A 16,501-nucleotide genomic window follows, 5' to 3' on the forward strand; every position below is an offset into this window, starting at 1 on the left:
GTTAAGTGCTAAAGTTTAAGTGCTTTGAAAATACGCCTCCACGTAACCTATAGCACTTTGTAAGTCTAAGTGCTTTGAAAATGAGCCTCAAAGCACGTTTTAATGCAGAAAAGAATTGCCTAACACAGGATGCACTAAAGCATTCTGCATTAGATTTGCAATTTGCGCTTTTTTGGTAAGGGGTGTGCCAGGGCAGAGAATGAGCAGGGAAACGCTATTAAGCTAGCATGCCGACATTACTGGCACATCAACTGTCCATAACACAGAAGCCCTTAGTGCCTCCTTAGAAGAAGGTGTATGTGCTCCCACGATAATTTTTTGAAATGGCTGTGCATTAATGTTGCATTTCTGGCTATGCGCTAATGTTAATAAATAGAAAAATGCCTATTTTACAGCCATGCTAGAAATGGGCTTAGTGCACTAGGAAGTCCTGTGTTAGGGTGCTAAGCCCATTTACTTGCGCAGCTTAGTAATTACACATCATGTAGTACAAACATAAGTCACAGCTTCTTACTCCTTATTTACCCTCCAAGTCACTGCGCTCATCCCAGCAGAATCACTTTGTTGTCCCCTCTTCTCATGCTCTTGGTCTTACTACCATAAAGGTCCAGACATTCAGTGTGACTGGTCCTTTGCTCTGGAATGGACTTCCCCTGCCTCATCATCTAGAGAGCTCCTGATAAAGTTCAAGGCAGACCTGAAGACTCTACTCTTTAGAGATGCCCATGGGATGTAATCCCCCCTTTCCTGGCTACAGCCCCTTACTTCGCTGACCTTATGGGGGGAGAGTGTGGGCATCCTCAGCATTGTTATGTCTGCCTGTTCCTGGATCTCTTCCTTTTTCTATCATTATGTAATTTCTTTTCCTTATCTTCTTTTCCTCCTATTTATGACATATTATAAACCACTTAGAAAAGAGCGGTATATCAAATGCTAATTAAACTTGGAAGTCTAGATATAAATTCTTAAATATTTCAGTCCCTCTTTCTTTCTTTCTCTCTCTGCTACTAGGCTCTACTACAGTCTAAACTTACTAAAATTTTTGTCTGTCCGATGATTTCTACAACCTTCAACACTTGGACCATTCATTTTTTCCTATGTCTAAACAGTGTGTCAAAAAAGTGTGCTCAGCCTTAACAACTGATCTTACTGATGAAGACAAAGCTTTATTTGACTTTTTATTACCCATTGCTTTGAAAGTGATTAAACACTAATCTTATAGAGTACATCTGGTGGAATTGGGTTATTGTTTAAGAAATATGAACAAGCATCCCTCTTCCAAAAATTATGAATTTGGAAGTCCTTTGATGCTTACTTGAAATCTTCTGCTGCATGTACTTAATTACTAGTAATACATGGCTATTTCTGGACTGTTTGTATTAATATGTTATAACTTATTCATTTATAACTTATTAACTTATAACTTATTATGTTATACTATTGCATATCTTACTTGAAGTTTGTTTTCCTACATATTTAAAACAATAAAAAACATTTTAAAAAAAAAGTGTTGCTCAGCTGAAGGTATTGTCAACCAAGCAGTGCTTTCATAGTTCAGAACTGAAAACCTCACACACTGTGGGTGTTAACATAAAAGATAAAAATCAACTAACCCATCTAGCCTGACCAGTCACTCCTAGCCACTAGCCATAGACAATGACAGCATTATAAGATATCTCTAATGATCAAGATAGTTCTTGTCATCTTCCTTCTTTATATTCTCCCATTTTGGTTAGATAAAACATATAAGATCTCCTATTAAAGGCCTTCATTAGAGCTAAACCGATATGAAATTTCTTGAAAAACACTGATAGCCAGGTTTTCACCTGCAGATCTAACTACAGCAGAGGAACTCGTGATAAGCTACAGAAACAGCAATACAGCAAATATGCACGGTATACTTAACATGCATAACATCATTAACGTGAAAATAAACCACAAAACTTAAGACAAACAAAAAAAAAAAGTTACACATGGTGAAAGTCTATCCATTGTGCGAGTACAGTAACACTCGAAGAAGCATGCAAAGCTTAAACCACCTTTTCTACAGACGTGTACCATCTAACCTTTTAAGAAACTTGCCACGGAAATTATGATAAAATTAGGATATCTCCTATTCTTTATATTCCTGAGACAAGTCCATATTGAATTAAAAAAAAAACACAACAACTAGCCACTCGACAAGATTAAGCAAACAAAATAAATACACATATGCAGATTGTGACAGCAGCCCAAACGGCCAGCAAATATTTACATACAGATATATGATATCAAAATGTATCTATATATACACATACACAGATATCTATATCTATATAGCATGTGCTTATATATAATATGGTTTGATTTGCCTCCCTTATTCACAGGGTTCCTCCCCCCTCCCCGGGGAAACACAGCTAAGTTCGTATTTTGTCTGCAGGCAACAGCACTTTATCAGTCATCCCAGTAAATATATAAAAGTATTCACAAAACACAGCAAGCACAGACTTCAAAAGCCTTGGGCAGCGCTGCGTATTCTGGCAAGAGTGTGAACCCGAGCGAGAGAATGCCTTGGGCCACTTACCTCCCTATTTACCCGGCACACTTTTTTCCTCTTCTGCAAGTAGAGAAACACAAAGGGTAATAAAGGGGGCTGTGAACTGGCTCTCCAGTGAAATGACTCCAGTCAGGGCCAAGCAGGCAGAGGGATTCTGTTGCTAAGAGGATTTCGGTCTCTCTTTCTCTCCGGCGCAACTAGAGATTCTCCAGCCTGCCATCCCACGAAAAACCGGACCACAAAACAGCCGCAAAATTCAGGGCAAAAGGCGGAGGAAAAGGTGTTCTGTCTCTTTAAAAATAAAAATAAAAATTCCTCTTCAGCTGCTAAAGGAGCTCTCTCAGGCTGCTTAAGAGAAAGATGGGAGTTTTGTCACTGCGCATGTCACTGACGGGAGGTGGAGGTAAAAGAGGAGGGAGAACCAGCATGCACCACGACCGGAAATAGGAAGTGATCCGTTAGGTTGTGTGGGCTGTGCTCCACCCACCACAACAGAGTCTGTCTGTCTGTTCCTTATGGTGTGTAGACTGTGACTTACACATTCCAAAAGGACAGTGTGTGAGTGCTTGTGATATTGGGTTCCTTTGGAGAGGTAATCTCGCTTATTTCCCGTGAGTTTTGACTTCTTTTTATTTTTTAAACTCGCGTGTAGCTTATTTGGGGGGTTTATTTTCACTTGCCCTTTTTTTTTTTCTTAGCTTTTTCCCTCTAGCAGGAAATAAGCGAGTTTGGCAACTCTTTGGTACTGCTCACCCGACTCCCTCCTCCTCTCCCAATGTGGAAACACAGCCTGAAGGGAAACAAGTTAGGGGCCCAGACACTCAGTCCGCCCGTCAGCCATTGGTCGCCGCTTCCTTCGCTTGCGCCCTTCCGGCACTCGTTCCACCTCCATCGCGGAAGTTTGCGGTTCGCGCTCAGAGTACCGCCGACTAGGAAACAAAAGATGTTCTGGCGTGCGAGTCCCGCTCACTGCGCGCGCGGGTTTTAAAACAATCACCCGTTTACTTACTGTTGACGGGCGTCAAATTTCCGGAGGTTGGATGGCAGGTATGGATAGGTAACACTGTGGCGAGAAACCAGGGGTCGGATTGCATAAGGTAGGGGGAATTAATTTTCGGGGGGGGGGGGGGGAACGAAGGGACCTTCAATAATCAAGTGTTGAATGTCTATAGTTCTTCTGGGAACACTTATTCGTCCATCTGCTGGGGTTTGGCGTCTACAAACTTACGTTTTACTTTGTATTCTGATGATTCCATGTTTTGTCTCGGGGGGGGGGGGGGGGGGAATCGAAGGGGAGAAAGGAGTACCAGCCGTTGTGAAACAGTGACACCTAGAGACTGGATTTAGGAGGGAGGTGGTGTGAGAATAAAGAAGAGAGCAGAGGTCGGACAGCAGGCAGGGGAATGGAGGGAAATATGCCAGACCGCAGATAGGAGGAATGCTTGTAGGACTTTGATTATAGCCAGTGTTTGAGTTGCCTGCGTTGTTGTAATACATCCCAATGGTGCCAATACTGACGTTTTGATTGGCATAGATTATGATTGGCCTGTTCTGAGAGTGCAATTGATGTACTTATGTTTATACATATCAACACGTTTAACGTTTTACAGAGTGTTTTAGGGTATGATTGAACTTCAAATGTAACAAAAAATTGGTCTTATTGTTGGACTTGTTTGTCTGATATCGCTTGTTTTGGGCTCATTTTTTAGTCAAAACGTGCATGTTTTTTTCCCCCACAACTAGCTAGCAAAAACGGTTTTGTTTTTTGCACGAGGTTTGGAAAGCGGTATTGTACGCGGGACAAGGAGTTGTAGTTCGTTTGCTGTGTGGGAGTGTGTGTGTATGTATTGTTGAAGGAAGAAGATATATGTATTGTACTTCATTGGTTTTCATCTGGTTTTTAACACGTATAACTTGTCATGCCAGTAGGCTTATTTGAATGGAACAGATGTGTAAACTAAATTTTCACGAAAATATTGTTTGATCATCATTACTTGTGTGAGTTGTAGAGCAAGAGTTTTCAAAGTTATGATTGAATTTACTGATTTTTATTTTTAACTCTTGTAAAATGACAATACTTGTAAGGTTTTTGGTGGGGTTATGCTGGTAGATGGGTTAGTTTTGAATGCAAACATTGACAATCCTCACTAATATGTGGGGTAAGTATTATCTCAGTCTTTCTAAGTCATTGAAAATATTTGCCTCTGATGTTGAAGGGCCATGTATTGCTAACTAATGATGTAGCTATATTTTTTTTTTTTGGGGGGGGGGGGGTGGGTGGGCACTAGACATAAAGGTCTGGAACATACTTGATCTACAAATACTTCAGAATAGTGATGTTCACTTTTTTTAAAGCAGGAGCCATTTTGGTAAACTCTTTAGTAAAGTGATGTGGTGACATATTAGTCCACTTTTAAAAGTAATAAAAAATATATATAGACAAGAAAATAAGATACCTTTTTTTGTTGGACTAACAATAATTTTTTTTATTAGTTTTCAAAGGTAGCACTTCTTCAGATCAGAAATAAGCAAATGTAGATAAATAGTACATTTGTCACTGGAATGCTTTTCTGTTTCACAATCTTGCAGGAAGAGGGTGGGGGTGAGAAACAAGGAGCTGGGTAGATGAGACGGGGAGAGAGATCTTTTAGATAAGAGGGTGACAAAGCAGTAGAATTTTATGGTTTATAATGGGCTAGAAAACCCAAATTTTAAGTCCTGGCTAGTGAGTGTCAAATATATTTAATCATTTTGACAGCATTTTTTTTTTGTTACATTTGTACCCCGCGCTTTCCCACTCATGGCAGGCTCAATGCGGCTTACATGGAGCAATAGAGGGTTAAGTGACTTGCCCAGAGTCACAAGGAGCTGCCTGTGCCGGGAATCAAACTCAGTTCTTTAGTTCCCCAGGACCAAAGTCCACCACCCTAACCACTAGGCCACTCCTCCACTCCATATTTAATCACCACTCCATATTTAATCATTTTGACTTCAAAGGTCTTACCTTCCTGGATTTGTCTTAGTTTCCTTTTAGTATTCTTACCGTAAAATCGTTGATGCAGTCTTCTGGTTTTGTAAAGTGCCGGCCCTCAGAGGTGACATCCTGGTTGGCACTGGCATTTTTTCATGTGATGTTTATATAGGTTAAATCTCATCTTCAGTATCTGGCTTGTTTCTCCAGTATAGCATCATTCGTCACACTTTTTTCTTTGAGTGATATATACCACTTTTGAAGATGAGCATGTGAAGGATTCCTTTTTGTAGAATATTTTTCCATTGTGAATGACTGGGATCCACCCTTCACATACAAAACAATCCATTATACATAGCAAAGCCACAAGATACCATTACATCTACTCTGATTCAAGAGACAGAGATAAGCATCTCAAAATCCTGACTGAGGCCCAGATGCATCAACCACACGTAAAAAAAATTTAAAACGTTAAAGTCCTTAACGAATTTGAAAAAACGAAGCATGCACCAAAAAAACAAGTCGCACATGTTCGGTGCGGTATTGAAAACTACAATGTATCAAAGATTCGTAATCCCCGTCGGTAATCGCCCCTAAAGCATGCGCAGAGCAGCCAAGCGTTATGCTGGCTGCTCTGCGCATGCTACAAACGTCCAAATCAGCAACAAGAAAAAAACACAAACACGTGGCTCCCCGCTTCCCCCTGCATCAATACAAAAATAAACATACATCAAAAAAGCATCTGGAGGGGGCAAAGGCGCTCGTCAGAAGCGTCCAGTATGGACGGCCTCCCCCCCCCCCCCCCCCCCCCGAGGTCGCTGCTGCTCCCCGCTTCCGCTCGTATAAAATAAAAAATTAAAACAAAACTAAAAAGTTTAGCAGCCCCGGTCCCCCTCCCTTCCTGTCTCTCTCTGTACTCCTTCTCCCATTGCCCTGCCCCCCTGAGCTCATTGCTGCCGCTCCCCCCCTCTACCGGACCCCCCTCCGCTTTACCAGCCCGCGCAGTGCCTCTCACCTCTGTGTGAAGGCGCTGCACGGGATGGAACAGCTGATCGGCGATCACTGCTGCCTCCTCCGACGTCTCTCTGTTCTTCCTGGGCCCGCCCTCCTCTGACGTCAGGTTTAGTGCATCTGGCCCTGAATTCTTAAAACAAAAAGGCTACAACCTCAAAATAAGTTCCAAGAATGTTGCCTCCTCCCTTAAAATACCCAGGGAAAACATAGGTTTCTATGGAACTTTGGAAGGCTAAGTGCTTTGAAAATATGCCTCATTGCAGAACAAGGAAAAAGCCACATAGTCCCCCCCCTTGTAATGACATACAACCCCGAGCTAGAAAAATTGAGAAGAATCATAAAAGATTTACAGGCACTATTGCAGGAGGATGAACTACTGAAAGAGATTCCCATCCCCACCAGTGCTGGCCTTCCGACAGCCACCCAACTTAAAACTCAAACTAGAGAAAAGCAGGCTCCCATTAGAAACTCAAAAAGAAGAGTGCCACACATCTTGGCAATATATCCAGCTGCATACTGTGCCAATACTTTTCACAGGATGACAGTCATTCACAATAGAAAAATATTCAACATAAAGGAATCATTCACATTCTCACCTTCAAACGTGGTATATATCCTTCAATGTAAAAAGTGTGAAGAAGGGTGCTATATTGGAGAAACAAGCCAGTTGTTAAAGATGAGATTTTAATCTGCATAGCCTTGGCATTTTTCATATGATGTCACCTCTGTGGTCCAGCACTTTACAAAACCAGAACACTGCATCAATGATTTTATGGTAAGAATACTAAAAGGAAACTTTAAGATAACCCAGGAAGGTAAGACCTTTGAAGTCAAAATGATTAATTTCTTAGTGTCCCTCTGGACCGACCCAGAATGCCACTGATGGGTTGTACACGCCTTATAGCAGGTGGAGACTGAAAACTCTGACTCTAAAGAGAGCCAGTAAGAGCTCTGGCTAACTGGAACTAGACTTGGTATTATCAGTCTCCAGCAGGTGGAAGGTGGTGAGCCACGGCTTGGTGCTTGCTTCTGTAAAGGTCTAAATATTGGCCCTCTTGTGTTTTCGAGGGCACATTCGGGGTAAGGCTTAGTCTAGCCATCCAGATATTTCCGGGTTCCTTATGGGAGCGGGTCTTCTCCATCCAGGATTATCTTTCTCATTTGGGATTTCAACTTGGTTCTTATTAGGGCACTCTTTGAGCCTTTGGCTTCCTGCTCTCTGAAGAATTTAACGCTTAAGAGTACTTTTAGTAGCCGTTGCCTCGGCACACAGAGTGTCAGAGCTACAGACTCTCTTGCCGGTCCACATTTTTGGAATTCTCTAAGGCACGAGTTGTCTTGCGTCCAGTTCCATTCTTACTAAGGTCTTGTCGTGTTTCCATTTATCTCAGTTGGTTGTGCCTGCTTTAGGGTCTTCCGGTTCAGAGGGTCAGTGCTGCTTATGGTATTTGGTTGTCAGAAGAGTTTTGAAGCACTATGTGAAAACGACTGAGAGCATTAGGTGCACAGATTGCCTATTTGTGTTGCTTTGGAGGATCCTGGAAAGGTTTAGCAGCATCTAAGCCTACCATTTCCAGGTGGCTTAAGGAGATGATCGCTTACCTACTGTCCGAGAAACCTATTCCAGAGGGTGTAGGCGCATTCAGCCAGAGGTCAATCAGCCTCTTGGGCAGAGCATTTTCTGGTGCCTCCTTTGCAGATTTGTAAGGCGGCTATGTGCTCCTCCTTGCATTAATTTTGAAGCATTACCGGCTGGATGTTCAGTGTCGTCAAGAAGTGATTTTTGGTGCGTGTGTTCTCACGGCGGGATTGCTAGGGTCCCTCCCATGAAGATACTTCTTTCATACTTCCCATCAGTTGCATTCTGGGCTGGTCCAGAGGGACATTAAGGAAGGAGAAATTAGAGCTTACCTGCTAATTTGCTTTCCCTTTGGACCATCCCAGATCCCTCCCAATATTCATGAGATTTTTGTTTGTTTTTTTGTTAGATTGCTCCCTTTTTTTCTCTGTGGAGCTGCTTTGCACATTTGCAATCTTATTGTTCATAAAAAAAAAAAAATTCTTGATTCAGGCATGTTATGCAACAGACATATGTTTGTTTGGTAGTATGTCCTTGGTGGCTGCTCAAGTTTCACAGTGCCACAGAATAAGTTTTCTTTCTTCTGCTTTAAGATAACACTGAGTCTAGTTCCAGTTAGCCAGGGCTCTTATTGGCTCTCTCTAGAGTCATTTTTCAGTCTCCACCTCTTAGGTGTGCACATCCCATCAGTTGCATTCTGGGCCAGTCTGGGTGGGGGGGGGGGACTAATGGAAAGCAAATTAGCAGCTAAGTTCTAATTACTTCATATATTTGACACCCACCAGACAGGACTTAACAAAGGTCTGGGTTTTCTAGCCCATTTTAACTATAACATTCTACTTGTTTGACACCCTGTTATCTACAATCCATCTCTCCCTGTTTTTCATCTAACACGCTCCATCCTCTTCCTGTGAGACTGTCATTGGAATGTATTTGGTATTTATCTACATTTGTTTATTTATGATCTGAAAAAGAAGGGTTAACTTCGAAGGCTAATCAAAAAAATGTATTGTTAGTCCAATAAAAAAAAAGGCAAACTGTTACTGTTTAGTTTACACCCCCCCCCCCCCCTCTCAAGGTGGGGGGGAATCCTTGTAGGCTTGCTGCTGGTGCTGCTTCTATCTTATGGCTTTCAGTCAATGAGTCATGGTGGCTGAATACCTTTTACTAGTTCTTCAGTTTGACCTGATAGTTCAGACACAAGTTCAAGCTCACTGAGAACTACATGGAGCTGATGAAAAAACAAACATCTGTTTGGAAATCTGTGCTGACAGCAAACTTGTTTAGAAGAAGCAAGAAGACGGTGCATACTGGGAAAAGAATTGTATCTGTACTTTGATTGAACTTACCACTGCCCTCCAGGCCTTTCACTGAAGAACAGTACCTTTTTAAGAGTGTACCTGACAAAGGGTTTGTAAGTAGTTTACAACAGCTCTCATGTATTATAGGTGACACTTTAAATATTTAAAACTTATTTGACTTGGCGTACTTTAGCTGAACCACATAGTACTTATGGAAACACATCAATTATACTTAAAGATGTCTCAAGAGGCAGTATCCTATAACTTTTTAATTTAAACTTGTCTAGACTATAAAGACAGATCAAAAACACATCCCAATATCTTGCAAATGTGTTGACATTTCGCTTGTTTCTTTTCCTATATATAATAACAGAAAGAGATAGTATGTGAGTCAGAACCCCACCACCCTTATTTTAGTAGTAATACATCTCATTCCTTGTCATCAGGCAGATGAAGTCATTACGTATGGGTTGTGTCCATCAACCAGCAGGGGGAGATACAGAGCACTCAACTTTTCACAATGCCTCATGGCCGGCTAGCTCCACTGCCTGTTCAGTATTCTCTATCTCCCCAAGCAGGATGGCTGCAGCTTCTTCGAGCTCCATCAAAAATCTGCCTGGGTGTGGCTCCTGGCTTGCCTTCTGAGTCTGCCCCCCCCCTCCCCGTGGTCGGGCTATGAGGATTCTGAGGGGTCTGGCAGAACTTCTTGGGCTGAGGAGCCAGAGTCGGGTGCAGAATTGCCACAGGAGCTTGATGATCCGTCTGCGGTGAGGATTTTCCACCACGAGGAACTGCCAGCGCTTATTTCAGATGCCTCTCGATTGAAGATCCTGGGAGTGGCACAGCCTCCTCTGTTAATCCAAGGATGGCTACTACCAGAAAGCCTGCTCGAGCCTTTCCTTTGCATGACTCTATCCAAGAGCTTATTTCGGCTCAGTGGGCTGACCCCGAGGGACCTTTGAAAGTTGCCAGGGCTATGGGGCAATTATACCCTCTGAGTGAGGAACATTTGGCTCGCTTTGCAATGCCTAAAGTGGATGCCCTGGTCATGGCTGTGACAAAGAGAACTACCCTCCCTGTTGAAGGAGGTGTTGCCCTGAAGGATATTCAAGACCGCAGGCTTGATTCAGCTCTGAAGCGGTCCTTTGATTTGGCAGGTCTCACTGTTCGGGCATCTGCATGCAGTTGTTATGCTGCTAGAGCCTGCCTGGCTTGGTTACAGCAGGCAGTGGAACAGCCCGGTGATGGAGCGGAGACCTTATCTGAAGTGGCTCCGCGGATGGAGTCGGCCTTGTCCTTTTTGGCTGACGCCCTTTATGACATGGTCAGCGCTTCGGCTAAACAAATGGCTGTAGCAGTGGCGGCTCGCCGCACTCTTTGGCTACGACATTGGGCGGCGGACATGGCCTCTAAGCAAAGGTTGGTGAAGTTGCCCTTTCAAGGCCTTCTCCTGTTTGGTGAGGAGCTGGAAAACATTGTTAAAGGCCTGGGGGATTCCAAACCTCAGCGTTTGCCCGAAGATAGGCCGAAGCCTTCCTCTAAGGGTCAGGCGGTCCGCTCCTCTTACAGACCTCGCTTCCGTGAAGCTAGAAGGTACCTCCCGGGGCGTGCTGCTGGGTTCACTTCGCGTGGCCGCTTTCAGCAGAGAAACTCCTTTCGCTCGGACAAACGTTCCGCAGCTGCCGGTTCAAGGCCTGGAGTTCAGGGGCGACCCTCTCAATGATGGTGCGCCGGCCCCCTCCTCGTTTCCTGTGATCGGAGGAAGACTTTCCCTCTTTTTAGAGGAGTGGGCCAAAATCTCTGCAGATCAGTGGGTCTTGGACCTGATCAGAGACGGATACCGAATAGAATTCGATGCCCCGGTGAGAGACGTGTTTGTGGAGTCCCGATGCGGTTCTGCCGCCAAACGGGCGGCGGTAGAGGAGACTTTGCACAGTCTGTGCCAGATAGGTGCTGTGACCCCGGTGCCTCCCGCCGAACAAGGTCTAGGCTACTACTCCATTTACTCTGTAGTGCCACGAAAAGGCAGGTCTTTTCGCCCGATCCTGGACTTAAAAGAGCTAAACAAGTCCTTAAGAGTGCGGCATTTTCACATGGAAACCCTGCGCTCCGTCATTGTGGCGGTACAGCCAGGAGAGTTTCTCACGTCTCTGGACCTGAAAGAAGCTTACTTGCACATGCCAATTTGACCCCCGCACTAGACATTTCTGCGGTTTGCGGTGTTGGGAAAACATTTCCAGTTTCGGGCCTTGCCTTTTGGCCTCACCACAGCTCCCCGAACCTTCTCCAAGGTGTAATGGTGGTAGTAGCTGCCTTTCTCAGGCGAAAGGGTATCCGGGTTCACCCGTACCTAGACGACTGGCTCATCAGAGCAGACTCAGAAAAAGAGAGTCATCTAGCTACAGCCAGAGTGGTTTCAGTCCTTAAATCTCTGGGCTGGGTCATCAATATGGGCAAAAGTTACCTGACCCCCTCGCAATCTCTAGAACATTTGGGGGCCAGGTTCGACACAGCCTTGGGCTATGTGTTTCTTCCCGAGCAAAGGCGCTGCAAGCTTCAGAATCAGGTCCGTCTTCGCCTGAGGATGCCCTGCCCGCGAGCTTGAGACATTGTCCAGCTGTTGGGATCGATGACTGCCACCTTGGAAGTGGTGCCATGGGCGAGAGTGCACCTGAGACCTCTACAGTATTCTCTACTTCAACGATGGTCTCCAGTATCTCAGGTTTATCAGGGCAGACTTTCTTGGCTCCCTGCGGCCCGCCTCAGTATGGAGTGGTAGCTCTCGGACAGCACGTTGCGGCGGGGAATGCCGCTGGCGCTCCCCGATTGGTGCCTAGTGGTGACAGATGCCAGCCTGAAGGGCTGGGGCGCACATTGCCAGGGGAAGCATGCCCAGGGTCTGTGGACGCCCGACGAGTCGGAGTGGTCTATCAACCGCCTGGAGTTGAAAGCGGTGTTTCTGGCTCTTCTGGCCTTTCAAGTGACCCTGGAAGGATTGGCTGTCCGAATGATGTTGGACAACACGACAGTAGTGGCCTACATAAATCGACAAGGCGGCAATCAGTGCAGAGCTCTAGCCGCGCAGGCCGAACAAATTTGCCACTGGGCCGAGCTACATCTACAGTCCCTTTCAGCAGCTCACATTGCCGGTCAGAGCAATGTGCAAGCCGACTATCTAAGCAGGCATCAGATCGATCCAGCGGAGTGGGAACTAGCAGGTGATGTATTCCTGCAGATATGTGCCAAATGGGGCAAGCCCGTGATGGATCTTATGGCGACCAGTTCCAATGCCAAAGTCCCGTGCTTCTTCAGCAGACGGAGGGATCCTCGCTCTTCCGTTTTGGATGCCTTGGCTCAATCCTGGCTCCTGGGCTTGCTGTATGTCTTCCCTCCGTGGCCCTTGATAGGGCGAGTGCTCCTGCGGATTCGGCTGCATCCAGGAGAAGTGGTGCTCATCGCCCCGGATTGGCCCAGGAGGCCTTGGTATGCGGACCTCCGACAGATACTGTAGGAGGCTCCCTTTCCGTTACCTCTGGTTCCGCACTTATTGTCACAAGGTCCGGTGGCCATGGAGGACGCCTGCCGCTTTGGTCTTATGGCATGGCGATTGAGAGGGCGCAATTGAGAGATAAAGGCTACTCAAATAAGGTAATTTCCACTCTCCTGCAGGCCCTTAAGCGCTCCACTTCCGTGGCTTATACCAGGATTTGGCGCCAGTTTGAAGTCTGGTGTGTTTCAAGAGCGCTTTCTCCGTTGCGGGCTCCTGTCTCGCCAATTCTGGACTTTTTGCAGGATGGTGTACACAAAGGCATGGCCTATAATAATTCCCTGCGGGTGCAAGTGTCAGCATTGGCCTCCCTGCGTGGCAAGGTTGAAGGCGTGTCCTTAGCTGCTCATCCAGATGTGGCACGGTTTTTTAGAGGGGTGCTTCGGCCCCGTCCTCCTGTGCGGGCACCTTGTCCAGCTTGGAACCTAGGGTTAGTATTGAAGGCCCTTCAGGGGGCTCCCTTTGAACCGCTTCGGCGTGCTTCAGAGAAAGATTTGACACTGAAGGCCGTCTTTTTAGTGGCCATTACCTCGGTGAGACGGGTGTCAGAGCTCCAGGCGCTGTCCTGTAGAGACCCTTTTCTGCAATTCTCAGAGTCAGGGGTCACGGTTCGGACCGTGCCTTCCTTCATGCCTAAGGTGGTTTCAGCGTTTCACCTAAACCAGCCTGTTTTTCTTCCCTCCTTTGTTGAGGAGGAGTTTCCAGATTCATTTGGACAGTTGCACCTTTTGGATGTGCGCAGGACTCTGTTGCAGTATCTGCGAATTACAAATTCTTTCAGGACCTCTGATCATCTTTTTGTGCTGTTTGCAGGTCCTCGCAGAGGGTCTTCAGCGTCTAAAGCCACTATTGTCCGTTGGCTCAAAGAAGCTATCTTTTCAGCATATCTGCTGTCTGGCCGGGCTCCGCCTGAAGCCTTTAAGGCACATTCCACAAGAGCGATTTCCTCTTCCTCTTCATGAGATTTGCAGTGCTGCAACATGGGCTTCTAAGCTCTCTTTCACCCGACATTACAGGCTGGATGTGGCTGCCAGGAGGGATGCACATTTTGGAGCACAGGTGCTAGCGCGTGGTGTGACTTGTTCCCACCCTATTTAGGGATTGCTTTGTTACATCCCATACGTAATGGCTTCATCTGCTTGATGACAAGGAAGGGAAAATTAGGTTCTTACCATGATAATTTTCTTTCCTTTAGTCATAGCAGATGAAGCCATGAGCCCTCCCTGTATGATTGTCTGTATTGCAGTGATTCTGATTTTAGGTGCTGTTCTTGTTTTCTGAAGTTATATTCCTTCCTTGGGGAGTCGGAAAACAGTCTTCAGGATTCTTGTTACAGTTATAGGAGGATGAGTTCATTCCCTCCAGTTCATGTTTTGGGAGGATGAGTTTATTCCCTCCAGGAGGATTTATTAATTATATTTGTATCCTGCACTTTCCCACTAAAAGCAGGCTCAATGCAGCTTACATAAAATGGGGCATGTAGGCACTGTTTTGAGGCTTAATGACTAAATTGGTGTAACTAGCTAGTAAGTGAAAGGTGTATTACATTACGTGACAATTTCAGATAATATAAAATGACAATAACAATCAGGTCAAGAAAAGGCAAGGAGAGAGGAAAAAAAGAGAAACATTTTATAATTCTTACTAAAATTCTCAGACCATTATCTTTGAAAAAAAAATGTTATTTCCAGTGTCATATTTTTTTAAACCAGGTGGTTATGTACAAAAATAAGCATACTATTCAAAAATAGAACAGAAATGCTCAGGGTTGTCTGTCAAAACCCTCCCAGCATGCTGGTTGACAGCTGACATTTCTTTTCACAGGTTGATAGAAAAAAAAAAAAAAAAGGCAAAGATCTGCCACAGAAATGGCAAATCAAAAGAAAAAAAGCAGATCAAAAAAGACAAAAAAATAGAACAGGAGGGTAACAGAAGAAGTGGTTTATTACAAGTTACCCGACGTGGCCACGTTTCGCCCTCAGGCTGCGTCAGGGGTAAAAAAACTACAAAATAAAAATACATAATGAGTAAAACATAAACTTCACCATTGTATATTTGATAATAAAACATATCTAAAAACACTATCACATCATATAAAATAAAAACAGATCAAATCTAAAAACATAATACAATAAAATATATCATCAAATCAATATCAGTTAAAAACATTCAGATTAAATATGCATGCAATAAAATAATAATTTTAATACAAGACATGATATCAACACAAAATATAATAATATCAACACTAAATGTATATCAATAGAACTGCATCGGACAAATAGGTGGAGATATACAACACTAAAATAACTAAATGACCATACATACTAAATATCACCTACCTAATAGGGGTAAAAAGCAAAGTGAACCCCTAAAAGTAGTCCTACAACCACCTAAAAATACAAAATAAAATAAATAAATAAAATCTCACAATGCTTGGCCTCAATTGCCGTCTTTTAAGCACATTCAATGATCTAAAAATATTGAAATTAATATTCACTTTGTTAAAAAGTGAGAATCAGTGGGTTTCCATGTTCTAATAGATAGCAACTCAAATCAATAGAAATTGATACAAAGTACCTAAAAACATCATACTGTTCTATGACAATCACATGTATCCTGATGATGATATCATTCAAAAGAACTCCACAGTGGCCATGAAAAAAAAAAAAACTGATTACAACTCACAGGCAATCCAGCACTCATTGCTGTTGTTTGAATGTACAAACATCAATTGAAATTGTGCTGTTGCCATTAGAAAAAACTTTGTAATGGATGTAGCAATACTGATTCAGAGGCGCTCAGCCAAACTCACAGGCAATCCAGTGCTTTATGTTGCTATTTAAATGGGTGGATATCCATACATAAACCCTAATGATTTTATCATTAGAAAGAATTTAGCAATCCCACTCAGCACAACTGGCATGTAATGCAGTGTTCTTTACTGACACTTGAATAGGTAGATATACAATCATCTGTTTCAATCATAACTGTGGCAACATCCTAAACCCCCTCTAAGAATTGAAGCTAACAGCACTAAGCTGATCAGATTACACAAACTTCAATAAAACAGACATGGAGCAACAAGCAACTGGCTTAGAAAAAATAACTGACTTAGAATTCGCACTGACAAAACATATTTAAAGCAAGCCAAACTGTTTAAACAATACACACCACCATCTAAATTCCATATGGAGTATCTTATATCTTACCTTACATAAGTGCTTCCCAAGCTTACTCAGCAAACTTCACAATGCTATGTTGACTGGCAGCATTATAACAAACACTCTGATTAGTCCTTTAAATAGCCCCTTTGAGAGTTCAAAGGTCAAAGAAAATTCTAGAACAAGAACCCACTAATCCAAATAAAAGTGTATATAAAATACTATGGACATCTCAAAAACAGATAAGTAAAAATAAAAATGGAACAAAAAAACTTTAAAACTTTAAGAAACAGATAATTATTTTTAAAAAATCTGTCATGTGACATTTCCAGGCAAAGGATATGGAACAAGCATTGGAGACATGTAGTAACATATACTGACCACCAGGT

The 16,501-nt window shown here is 43.7% G+C and overlaps 2 protein-coding genes across 12 annotated transcripts in view; one reads left to right on the forward strand and one right to left on the reverse strand.

Annotated features, from left to right (window-relative positions):
• MBD5 (methyl-CpG binding domain protein 5) overlaps window positions 1–2,884 on the reverse strand; it is a 235,657-nt gene extending 232,773 nt beyond the window's left edge. For all 6 annotated transcript variants that reach the window (XM_030209184.1, XM_030209183.1, XM_030209188.1 and 3 more), the window contains exon 1: window positions 2,564–2,884. The gene's annotated coding sequence lies outside the window, so the exon portion shown is untranslated. The remainder of the gene's footprint in view (window positions 1–2,563) is intronic.
• Window positions 2,885–3,000: 116 nt separating this feature from the next.
• The window catches only part of ORC4 (origin recognition complex subunit 4), a 119,203-nt gene continuing 105,702 nt past the window's right edge, over window positions 3,001–16,501 (forward strand). The window contains exon 1 of one of the 6 annotated variants that reach the window (XM_030209061.1): window positions 3,001–3,054. The gene's annotated coding sequence lies outside the window, so the exon portion shown is untranslated. Of the gene's footprint in view, window positions 3,148–3,202; window positions 3,634–16,501 lie in introns of those variants that run through there. The other 5 variants (XM_030209063.1, XM_030209058.1, XM_030209060.1 and 2 more) reach the window with 5 other exon arrangements.

This window comes from Microcaecilia unicolor, chromosome 7, assembly GCF_901765095.1.
Source record: "Microcaecilia unicolor chromosome 7, aMicUni1.1, whole genome shotgun sequence".
NCBI lineage: Eukaryota > Metazoa > Chordata > Amphibia > Gymnophiona > Siphonopidae > Microcaecilia > Microcaecilia unicolor.